This window comes from Poecilia mexicana, unplaced genomic scaffold (assembly GCF_051168715.1).
Source record: "Poecilia mexicana isolate PSO_F unplaced genomic scaffold, ASM5116871v1 scaffold_2, whole genome shotgun sequence".
NCBI classification, from domain to species: domain Eukaryota; kingdom Metazoa; phylum Chordata; class Actinopteri; order Cyprinodontiformes; family Poeciliidae; genus Poecilia; species Poecilia mexicana.
Genome location: NW_028263371.1, coordinates 37271228 through 37282786, shown reverse-complemented (window position 1 = coordinate 37282786; position 11559 = coordinate 37271228).

The window sequence follows — 11559 nt, the reverse complement described above, 5'->3', positions numbered from 1 at the left end:
CTGAAAGGTCATATTGTGTGGGAGGAATCTATGTGACTCAAACCGAAAAACCCTCGGCTGTTTGCGTGTTTGTTTTTTGTGTATGTCGTGTGAATAATAGCGCACTTCTCACAGATCAGCATCTTAGCTGCTTTTCGTGCACCGAAGACTTTTTTCCCCCTTTCACGTTATTGATGACACGGCGCAAATTTCGCCAAAACCCTCCCCCTGAAATTAAAAAGTCAGAATGTATAGTAGCAGCTTTGAAGAAGTGCGTCGTGATTTGATTTATCCCGTGGCGCCACGATGGGAGTGCAAGGTAAGGGTGATAGCAAACTCCTGTAAAAGTCCAGTCCCTCTGACCAGACAGTCTTACATGCGTATTATTATTATTATTATCACAAATGTAACATAAGGGAAGACAATAGTTACCTATTTATGCACGTGTGTTAGTTGCTGTAAATAATGTTACCAGCTCCCCAAAGCAAGAACTTGATGACAGTATAAAATACCTACAACGGTTTTGTGCTTTATGCTCAATACACCAAACCTTCTGTTCTGCATCAGCTGACTATTGTGCTTTAACAAAATGCAATGCAAAATCAAGTCCAGATCTAAAGCTCTCCTAGGACTGGTCATAGCATGCTCCTCGCTCAGGTCATCTATGCCAAAAACGCATTGCTTGCATGCAAACTGCAACTGTCACTCTGCTGATGTGCAAAAAAAAAAAAAAAAAAATCAATCAATGATGTGGACCCAGTTAACCTGATGGACCAAACATCAGTGAGGTTATGGAAGGCAATGTGTGGAGTTGTTTTTTTTGTTGTTTTTTTTCTTAGTCAGGGACTGTATTCATGTCCATAACTTGTGTTGTCTGTGGGTCCGGAGACAGTGGGTGAGGCCCTGCCTCTTCCAAAGCACCCTGTGTCCAGAGCAGAAGTAGGTCAACGGAGACCGCCGGTTGGTGAGTTGGAACGATCCTGCTTTCTCTCTCTCTCTCTCTCTCTGTCTCTCTCTCTCTCTCTCTCTCTCTCTCTCTCACACACACACACACACATATGCATGCGTAGGAAAGTTCAGGAGGAAAAAGGCACAAGGAGGAAAATCCCTGCCTTTGATTGAGGGGGATAATTAGAACCCACTTGTCCCCTTGAGTAAACACCAGCGAGGGACCCCTCCATTTATAACTGTCAGGGGAGAATTTTCTATTTGAGATGTTTAAGTTTCTCAACGTCAGTTTTGCTTGAAAGAGTCAGCTGGGTTTGTAGTTTTTTAGTTTTGGTGCAGAAGAAAATGAAAACAGAACATGGGTACATGAGCGTTAAGATGGGGGTGTCGTTAGAATTTTATTTATTTATATTTTTTTAATAGGCCTCTAGATGGAAGACACCAGTAATCTTCATGAAAATTGAAAGCCGTTAGAAATGTCAAAGTTTTATGACGGCTGTTGTCAAATATTTGGGATTTGTGATCAACATTCAGAAGCAGCTCAGCCTGACACAGAAATGCACAGAAAAGACACAGGCATTAAAAATAAACTTTATAAAAACTTTTAAAAAAAATCTAATGTACATAAGACAGGTCAGAGTGGTCAAGCAAAATTAAAAGGGTGGCCATTGCCTACCTGCACTTTCCCTTTGCAATCACATCATTAATGTGAGCTACATTTAAAACACAGCAAAGCCACTTTAAATCCATTAACAATACAACAGCTGTGGCACAACACGGTTTATCTTAAATACTCTGCATGTTTCCACACAGCTATCGTATCAAACGTCATAGTTTTTTCACTATATCAACTTTAATGAAAAACTGTTTATCTTTCGCCTGCTCCTGATTTAATTCATGTTTTACATAACATATCTGTCAGAAAATTAACCTGACACTCGAAAACGCTGCCTTCCATAGGGACGGCAGCTCTCATAAGTTCCTCATCCTGCTCTGTTTGGTCTGTCAACACAATGTGAATCAACAAGTAACCTCCCTTAGCTAAACAAAATTGTCACAGTAGAAAAAAACCCACACTTGGCGACTTACCACAGAGGTATACGTTTTCCATTCAATCACCTACAAGGTAAATATTACTAACATGTATGCAAATACCTTCTGGGAAAAAAGGGAAAAAAAAAAAGGCATCCAGAGCCATCAACCGACTCCCGGTTTCGTCGTCCTCTCGCTTGAGAGCGAGGGGGGAATAGGAGAGGCTCCATTTGCATTTGTACTGTATGCGTGTGCAAGGGTGATAAAAGGCGCAGCCAGAGAGGGAGAACACGCGGAAGTGACCAAACGCATCAACTGTTGGAGGGCTGGTTGCCTCATGAGTGAGGCCTATGACTAAGATCGGAAAAGAGTAGGAGTGTGCCTGTGCCAATGTTGCCATACCAATGCAGCGGAGAGAAAAAGGCAGAGGGGTAGGAACGGGCTGATTTTGATTGGCCCGGGAAAACGGACACACCAAAAAAGTGAGACCCAGAATAGTGCTACGTGTGTGGAGTGGGATGCATTTCAGTAAACATTTACATTTAAGTAGAGGCTGCGTGCAAGTGCTGAGAGTGTTATTCCAATGCCATGTGCAATATGTGCGTAAATGCATTTCTGCGGTTGTGAATTATTAACTTATTGCGCTCATGAGACGGGCTGCATGACATGGACTCTTTAGAGAGAGGCAGCAGTCATTCCAGTAAAACGTACCATGAAGTGAAGGAACTTAAAGACCGCATCGGAAGACGCTTAAATAGGAAGTAGTGTCTGAAGTCTTCTGGTTCCCCCTTTTCTGGTCCACCAGTATCCAACATTGCTGGGAGAACGACGGATTTTCGTTCTTATTCGCTTCTTATCTGATTCTTTGTCAGTTTTCACCTTGCCAGCTGTTTTCTTCGTTGTGTGGCTTTACACCCTCACATCACGATGAACACTTTCCCGTTCCCCTCCCGTCGATTTCTGTCCCACGCTGCTGTACACGCTTCACTATTTGTGCTGTTGAGTCAGTTTGCCACTGACAGCAGTGAGTGATAAGGGAAATTGAATCATCACGTATTAGCAACATGAGTCGTCCACTATCAATATGCTCTAAAAGGGAAAGTGTTTGTGGTGGTCTAAGTGTTCAAGAGCAGTGCTGAGCATAGCAATGCAGTGTGCTGTAGAAAAATAACGCTGCACCTCACTCTGAACACACCGTCCTACAGTGAAACCTGGTGGTGGCAGCATCATGGTGTTTTTTTCAGATTTGTAAAAAAAAAAATTACATAAGTTAGTGAACACACAGCCTCATGAAGACCAATGAACAAATTATGATGCAGCCGTGGGGAAACTTAAATCAGGGTGAGGCCATAAAAATAGCATCTGAATTTCCCATGATGTAAACATCTCACAAAGCACAGTTCAATCCAGCATCCAGGAGGCAAACGGAAACTAGTAGCTCAGGTGAGATAAGATAGTTGCGCAACTTGCAAATCTGGCTTTTGAAGAAGCCTGAGAGAAGAAGCTCATTTCTAAAATAAAGCAGTTTAAAGTTCTATGTGGTGGTACAAACAACAACAACAACAACAAAAACCCCTTACTCGCACCATGCCCACAGTGAAACTCAGCGGTTGCAGCATCAAGCCACGGAGAAGCCTTTTCTTTCCTACACAGTTAATTGGAAGACGGATGGAGCAAAATACAGAACAGTCACGGATTAAAAACTAGGGAACTTCCATTCACAAACATTCTCCGTCTAATCTAACTGAACTTAAGCTAACTTGCAAAGAGTTACAATTCAGTTTCTAGAAACCCAAAGCTGGTAGACATAAGCCAAGAGACATGAAGTTTTAAGTGCACTGAAATGTACTGCCATAATACAAATGCATTTCACACTTTCCCAGTTTTTATTGGTGAAAAATTAAAGGCATGCTATATTTAATTCCAATAATGCACGCTGAAGTTTACGCACAGGCATTTTCAGTTCAATTTGAATGTGCGTTCTGATGAGGCTCGTTTGTCAGAGTAAAAGTACTTTTTTAAAAATAACTGCCTTAATGCGGATGTTAAACACACTTTTCATTAAGCTCACATTTGGAATGTGTTTTGTTTTATGAGTGTGATATTTCATTTGGTGTAAGTGGACAACATAACGTAAGCACTTGAAAACACGAGGCTGTGAGTAATTCATGTATATCATATGTTTCACTTTGTGAATTGGGTTACGCAAAAAAAAAAGCTTTTCAATAATCATTGACCATGACTGTATGAGAGTTCTGTGCTCTGTTTCAGCCTCTTTGTGGAGTCCCTGGGAATGTGCTGCAGCCTGGCCATCTTCATAAACATAAATGCACACACTCACAGAGGACCCCAGCAGCATCAGCAGCAGCCACAGAGAAGAAGACGTGCATCACCCCAGCTGGGGTGATACATGTCTGGTTTCAGATGGCGGGGCGTGCTGAGAGCACAGTGTGGAGCACAGCACAGCCAAGTGGACAACAATGGAAGCACGTAGGCGCAGGTGTCCCTGCCACGAACCCATCGTGTGACTGAATATGTTTATTTGTGAATCTGGCGCCATGTGTACACAATGTTTACATGTCGCCATGCACCTAGCATGCATGCAGGCTCTTCGGGAGCGTGCATGTACTCGCGTAGATTATTTGTTTGTGTTGCTTTCTGGTATTGATTCTCTTGCACTCTAGCTGCACTTTAGCAGCCACTCATGCACGCCTCCCTCAAGGCGATAACACCTGCGTACGGCAACAAAGGAAGTATTCCTAGAACAAAAATGCATACATCTTCCTGCGCGAGGCTCGAGCACACAGATGAAGCCGTCTTGTGGGGGAGACAAAAAGAGGGGCGATTCAGAGCAGAGTCTTTGTCTTTCTGATTGTGTCTGTCTTCGTTTGTCCAGCTCTCTATTTACAAGTCGCTCACTCCGTCTCACTCTTATTCTCTCCCTTTAACTCACTGGAGGATGCTAAACCATCAGGTCCCTTGGCTCCCCTCCATGGGATGATGTCATTTTAGATGACATCACCATGCAGTGTGCTTGTGTGTGTGTGTGTGTGTGTGTGTGTGTGTGTTTGTTCTGTGCGTATAAGTACGTGTAGCACCCCTCCCACCCCACCTCACCTCACACCCCCATTTACACACACACGTTGCGTCCCTCATCCTGCAGCTCTGCTCCTTTCTTTAGAGGAAAGGTGCTGTTTGACACACGGCCGCTACGCCCACCGCCAGCCAAACTACGAGAGCTCGGGGTCAAGGAGAATGAGAGAGAAACGGACGCGGATAGCCAGCAAGGCGAAAGCAGCACGTGGACGCACATTCGTACAAAGAAGAAGGAGGCGAAGTGGTGCTTGGAGTGGTGGTAGCGCTGTGAGGGCAGAGAACGAAGTGTGGAGGTGTGGCAAGAACTCAGAGAGGGGATGGGCACTACAGGGGCGAGTCAGCTTAATTACACAACATTGCTGCTACTATAACACCACAAAGCCAAGGCATAAACTGTCATTAAGATAAAAAAGTAGCTCACGGAGGAGTGCCACAGACTGTCTGAATTCTTCTTGGCTCTATTGTCTGTTGTTAACACAGTTATATATAAGACTTAATGGCCTGGTTCAGATTTCTGGTAAACAAACGAGTTTAAAGGACTAAAACAACATTTTTGCGGACCAGGCTTGTTTAGGTTTTTATCTGCGATCTAATGATGCGTAGCTTTTTTTTTTTAGCTGGAACTGGGAAACATCAAAAGTTTGAAACATCAAGAGTTTCACAGTTCCAGTTGTAAACTGTAAGAGTTTTTATTATTATTTTTATTTATTTATTTATTTATTTATTTATTTATTTATTTATTTATTTATTTATTTATTTATTTATTTTTTAATTGTCATGTTGTGTTTTAATGCACAGCTCTATGTGTCAGCTGTGGTTGTTTTAAAGTGCTTTATAAATAAAGTTGGTATGGTATGGTATGGTATCAATGTTCCAGAGGTGAATTTTAAACTAGGAAATTTAGTTTTACTCTCGTGTTTCCGTGCAAACGCCATGTGGTGCAAGTACATGTCGCTGTTGGAGTTGTGGTGGGAGATGATCGATTTTAAAAGTTTCTCATGGGTTCTTGACGTGAAAAAGTAAGAATGGCTTAACACGACCTTGTTCGCCCTGCAACCCATTTCCTGTTTCCAAATGGGTTAGACTAGAAAAACTAAGCTGCTACACATAAACAAATTCTGTGTGAACGGCGCTTAAGTTGCTGTGTGAAGGCTCACTGCTTTGCTCAGAAAATGGTTTTTCATGCATTTTAAAAAGTTTGCACAGAGACTAAAACAATACTGTTTTAAAACAATTGCAGATGGCTTTTCTATGTGGAAAATTAAGGCCGACATTTCAAGATTTTTCCCCCACAGGAGCCCACTTATGCACTTTTGTGGTTTGACTCATCCACAAAACAGAACAGGACTATATTGCAATGAACAATTCGGTCTGCAGAGAGGAGCAGCAGGGCTGACCTTCCCTCCATCCAGGGGTTTGTGGAGGCCGAGGGTCAGAAAAAGGGAAACTGACATCTCCACAGACACACGTGGACACAAAGGCATTTTTACACCTCAGGACTTGCCCGGCCGGCCCGATTGGAACAGCTCAATTCAGAGGGCGGAACTGGACTGCAAGGGCTAATGCAAAGACGCCAAATCTAAACTGTTCAGATTTTTATCTCGAGGTTGTTGCTACAGAATGTCGTTTGTTCCCTTATCTCTATTTTATCGGCCATAAAGTTTATATGTTTATACTTACGCCTGCACTCTGTAAAGTTCAAAAACTGAAGTCAGATTTGTCGTTTGTACCCACAAATTGGCCAATAAAGCTATTCTGATTTTGATGCAACTTTTGCAGAAAGTCATATGCAGTTTTAGCAGAAAAGTCAACAGAAAGTCATATTTAGAAGTAAACAAGTAACTTTATTACATGGAATTTTTTTTATTAGTTTTTTTGTTGAAAGAAGTGTAACTTTAGAAAATGAACACGTGTTGCAAGAGAGAAACAAAACTGTAGCTTTGGTAGAAAATCATGTGTTGCTTTAAATGTGCAGTACTACGTATTTCCCAGACACATAGTGTCACTTGATAGCACATTCAAGTAACTATGCTTTCTTCAGTTGTTATAAAACTACATTACATATCAGACATGACTTTGACTTTTCCATTTAATGTCTTGAAATTGGGCCTCTGTCTCTTTAAGAAGCCCCTGCCTTCAGCACATCATCACAACAACCATTCTTCATTAAGTTGTTCTGACTGGCATCGGACTGAGAAGCAGTTCCTATGATGAGGCTCAACAGATCCACCAGGTGGTGTTTGATAATTGCTGCTGCCACTAGTCTAGAGGTGCCGAGTGGGGAAGACATGGGGAGTATGCGCTCTGTACTTTGGGAAGGCAATTCCTGGTGAGAGTGAGCGCTCAGGCATCCTGAATGGCTGCCACAGGAAATGAAAGGATTTCTCAAACGTGCAAAGCAGCACATGAGGGAATAACATTAGTAAAAAGGTCAAAAAAGGTCATTTAACGTAATACCCACCATATAAAACATTGAAAAATCCTTCACTAGTTTTCTAGAAAGGCAGGAATGGTTTTAGCTCTGTCAACAGATAACATCTAAATTTGATGTTTTCATTCTTTTTATTGTCTACATTTCTATAATATCTGACTTACAGAGATTCAAGCTTATCTCTGCTGAGTGCTCTCTGAAACTTTTTGCCGTGACTAATTTGCCTAAAAGATCTTCTTCTCACTCACATCCTTCACACATGTCCATGTGCAGAGGCACTCCCACTCTGAAACGAGCCTGGGTTTTACTGAGCACAGTTGGCACCGTTCAAAACCAGTGATGTCATCCTGGTGTATTGGCCAGCAATTTAGCGATCAGCAAGTTTCTGAAATGAGGAATGGCATAGATAAGCTGGTAGTCCTTGTGTCTTTAAAATGAAGGTAGAGAAGTGATGTGTGGCAGGTTTTTAGTTTTACTTTAGAGTGGAAGTGTGCTAAAAAGGTTCCCACAAAATACATTTTGTAAGGCTCAAAATGTTATGATATGGTTAGAGTTTTTTGATGAGTGGTTTTACAGTGAAATCAGCTGTATTATTTAGTGACAGTGATCTTTTTTTTCTTTCTTTTTAATGGCATATGTGTGTTTGTGTTGAGGAGGGGATTTCATTAGAGTCCTAGAGCTGCTCTGTAAGGTTCGGGGCTTTAGTCATGGCGTTTGCCCATCTGTTGCCTGAGAACAGGCCAAGACCCCCGTCACCTCCACCTGCTTCAGCCTCCAGAGGGGAGCAGGGCTAATTTTACATCAACAAGGAAGCAGCTCTTTGTGAACACGATGTGGGGATAGCTGTTCTTACGGATTGTTGGAACACCAGGAATCAATTTTTTTTGCCTATCAAGAAAGAAAATGATTATTTAGTTGAAGACAGAAACAAAAAAAAAATACAAATCTATATCTTATGGTTTTTGTAAACAAACGAAAAAAAGTTTACTCTTATTAACCCTTTAATACATGAATTATGATCCTTTGTGTCAGGATTTTTCCCAATTTTTTTATTTTTTATTTTCTTAAGGCACAAAAATGGAAGAAAAAAAATTTTGTAAAAAATTTTTTTTTTTTTTTTTTTTTTAGGTGATCAATTGTAATTTTCTCCAAATACAAAGTTGTTATTTGAAAAATACATCAGTAGTTTTGTTCTTTAGAGGTTATCTGATGTCACAATAATTTTTTTTTGTATTAGCGCTTATATTTTTGAACTCAGGTTTCTGTAAAACTCTTATTTGCGAGTTTCAGCTGCTTCCAGTTACACATTAAGAACGATAATAGAAGACAAAATACTAACAGTGTTCATCATGTTTTGGCCTAGTTGCATTGTGTAAGAAAGTCTGATTTTGCTACTTTTAACAGAGACAAAATGATAGCAAAGTTAACATTTTGTCTATAACCTCTGACGCTTGTGGTTAGGGGAGTTAACATAATCAAAATCACTGTCTCAATGTGTGAAAATAGAGAGCATTGACCCTTAAGTCAGAGATTTTTTTAAAAACTTGCCAATATTTTCAAATCAAGCTTTCTCAAATCAAATCAAGTGGACTCAACCTCAACCTTTAAAATAATATCTTATGTCCCTGTTTTTCAGATGACTTCATTTTTTTAGAAACTCACTGATTCTGAAACTAAATGAGTATTTCTCACTCAGTACCATGATTTCTTTTGTTTCAGACTCTCTGGTCGCAGATCAGGACAATCTGCTGGTTCTGGTAGTATCCATCCTTAAATTTTATTTGAACTTGATGACCAGATTTGTATTGTCATGCATATTTTCTTTTGCTTGTAGATCTTATCGGTAATTATGTAAATTTTGCTTTGATTAAATTGGCATTTGATGGCTTTATATATATAAATATATATATGTGTGTGTGTGTGTGTGTGTGTGTGTGTTAATAATATCCAGTCTTTGTCTGGACTAGTGAATCAAATAAGTGTCTGTCGTCTCTTGCTCAAAAGTCTTTGCATTAATTTAACGATTTATTTTTTGAGTGTTTTATGTAGTACTTGAATCCATCGCACATCAATTGTTGTGAATTTAAAGTATCTTTTCCCCCTCCTTTAAAGGTTGGTTTTCAGAAAGAAAATCAAGGATGTGATCGGTTCAATCCGACGCAGCTGCTGTAGAAGTGGAAGACCTTTTCACAGACTGGTTGTGCTACATTAATGGAGAAAAAGGCATTAAGCCGTTGCTGCTCCGTTCTGCTTGTTTGACACTGACTGAGCAGAGGCGTAGTGTTGTAGCAGTCAGTGTGTTTTCAAACACAGCAGGAAAGAGTGGGAACAACTCTACCGAATGCCGTGATGAGTTTTTCCTGTGCTGGTTAACTCTTGGATTCCTCCGATGTGCCTTAAAAAGAGCAACAAAGTGAGTCAATGTCAGAACTTAGTCATGGCTTCAAATGCACTTATATTTTTATACTGGTGTGAATTTGTAGAACCTCACTCAATCTCAGCCATTCATCCCCTCATGCCTAATCCCCCCGTCATTCTTTATTCTTCCTCCTTCGTTCTTTATTCCTAACTACCCCCTTCATCCCCCGTCCTGATCTTCAATATCCATCATCCGTCCTCCATCTTTCTTCCCAACCTTTTCTGTCTTTCACGTCTCAACCCAACCTCAATCATCTCTGTCTTCCTTGTAGTCATCCCTCCTCTCTACCTCCGTTCCCTCTTTCGTCATCCTCAGTCACCATCCCTCATTCTGACGTTCTTTACCTCCTCTGTTTCTCTTCAGTTCCTCTTTGCATCCTTCATTCCTACCTCCTTCATTCCTCGCCATAATCCATCAACCTTCTTCTTCCTTCATCCCGCTTCCCAACATATCTATCTCTCATACTTCCCCAAATCATACCTCCTTCATTTGTGAACACTCACTCTTCGTTCTTACCATCTTCATACTTTGTCCCTCATTCCTCATCCCTTTCTTCTCCTTCCAATCCTACATCCTTTATTCCTACCTCCTCAGTTCATCCTTAATTCCTTTCACCCTTAATCTAAACCACCCTCACTCTGTCCTCTTTCATCCATCACTCCTACTTCCTTCAACCTGCATCCTTCATCTTGACCTTTGCCATCCCTCGTCCTTCATTCCCCATGCCTTCCTTGGAATAACAACCTTGAGATTCCATCACTCTCAAAATTCATCAATACCTTTTGTTTTTCGACATTCTCAGTTCTTTTTGCTGACACCTTTAAGCTGATGATGTGTCTCGGTCCTTGTAAGTGAAATGGTAACCAGTTCCAGACTAAAGGCTATAATGTTTTTATTTTCACTTTGTGTCCTCAATCTCATGATTTCAGTTTGGAAAGTGACATTTACTTACACAGGTTTGTGTGTTTCAGAGGGAAGCCACCCTCATAAGAAGCAATCTGCTTCTGGTCAGGCTCTGCCCACCGTTCTGCATTAGCTTTAATGAAATTTCAAATTCAAGAACACATTTCATTGGACGCAAACTTAACATTCATGATGTTACAAGGTGAGTCACAATTTGTCGCTGACTTTCATAACCTAAAGGAAAATTGCTTTTGTCTTACAGCATTTGACATAGACAGAGCACGATGTATTGGATTAAATATTAAAATAAAAAAAATCTGTTTTCAGACAAAACTTGACTTCAACCTTTGTTTGCTCTCGCTCGTGTTACAACGTATGAATGCACTGTGGCAAAAAGTAACTGAATATGGATATTTATAACATCTGAATTTTGTTTAAAGATTATTTTCATACATATGTTTGCAATGCAAGAAAGATTGCACCGATAATCGTCCTGTTAACAGATTATCCCCAGTTTGTTGTTGGTCTTAGCTGCTCCTCCAGAGGCACTTTGGGCACCTCGGCTGCTTCTGTGATTAATGTTCTCTCTGCCAAGTCTCTCAGTTTAGGCGAACAGTCATGTCTTGGTAGGTTTGCTGTTAGCCGGAGTCTTTTCAGTATTGAGATGATAGACTGAACTGTGAGGTTTGACGTGTTTAGGATGTTGTTTTTGTTAAAGATAAATATGCTTTACAATTCTCTGCAATGACAC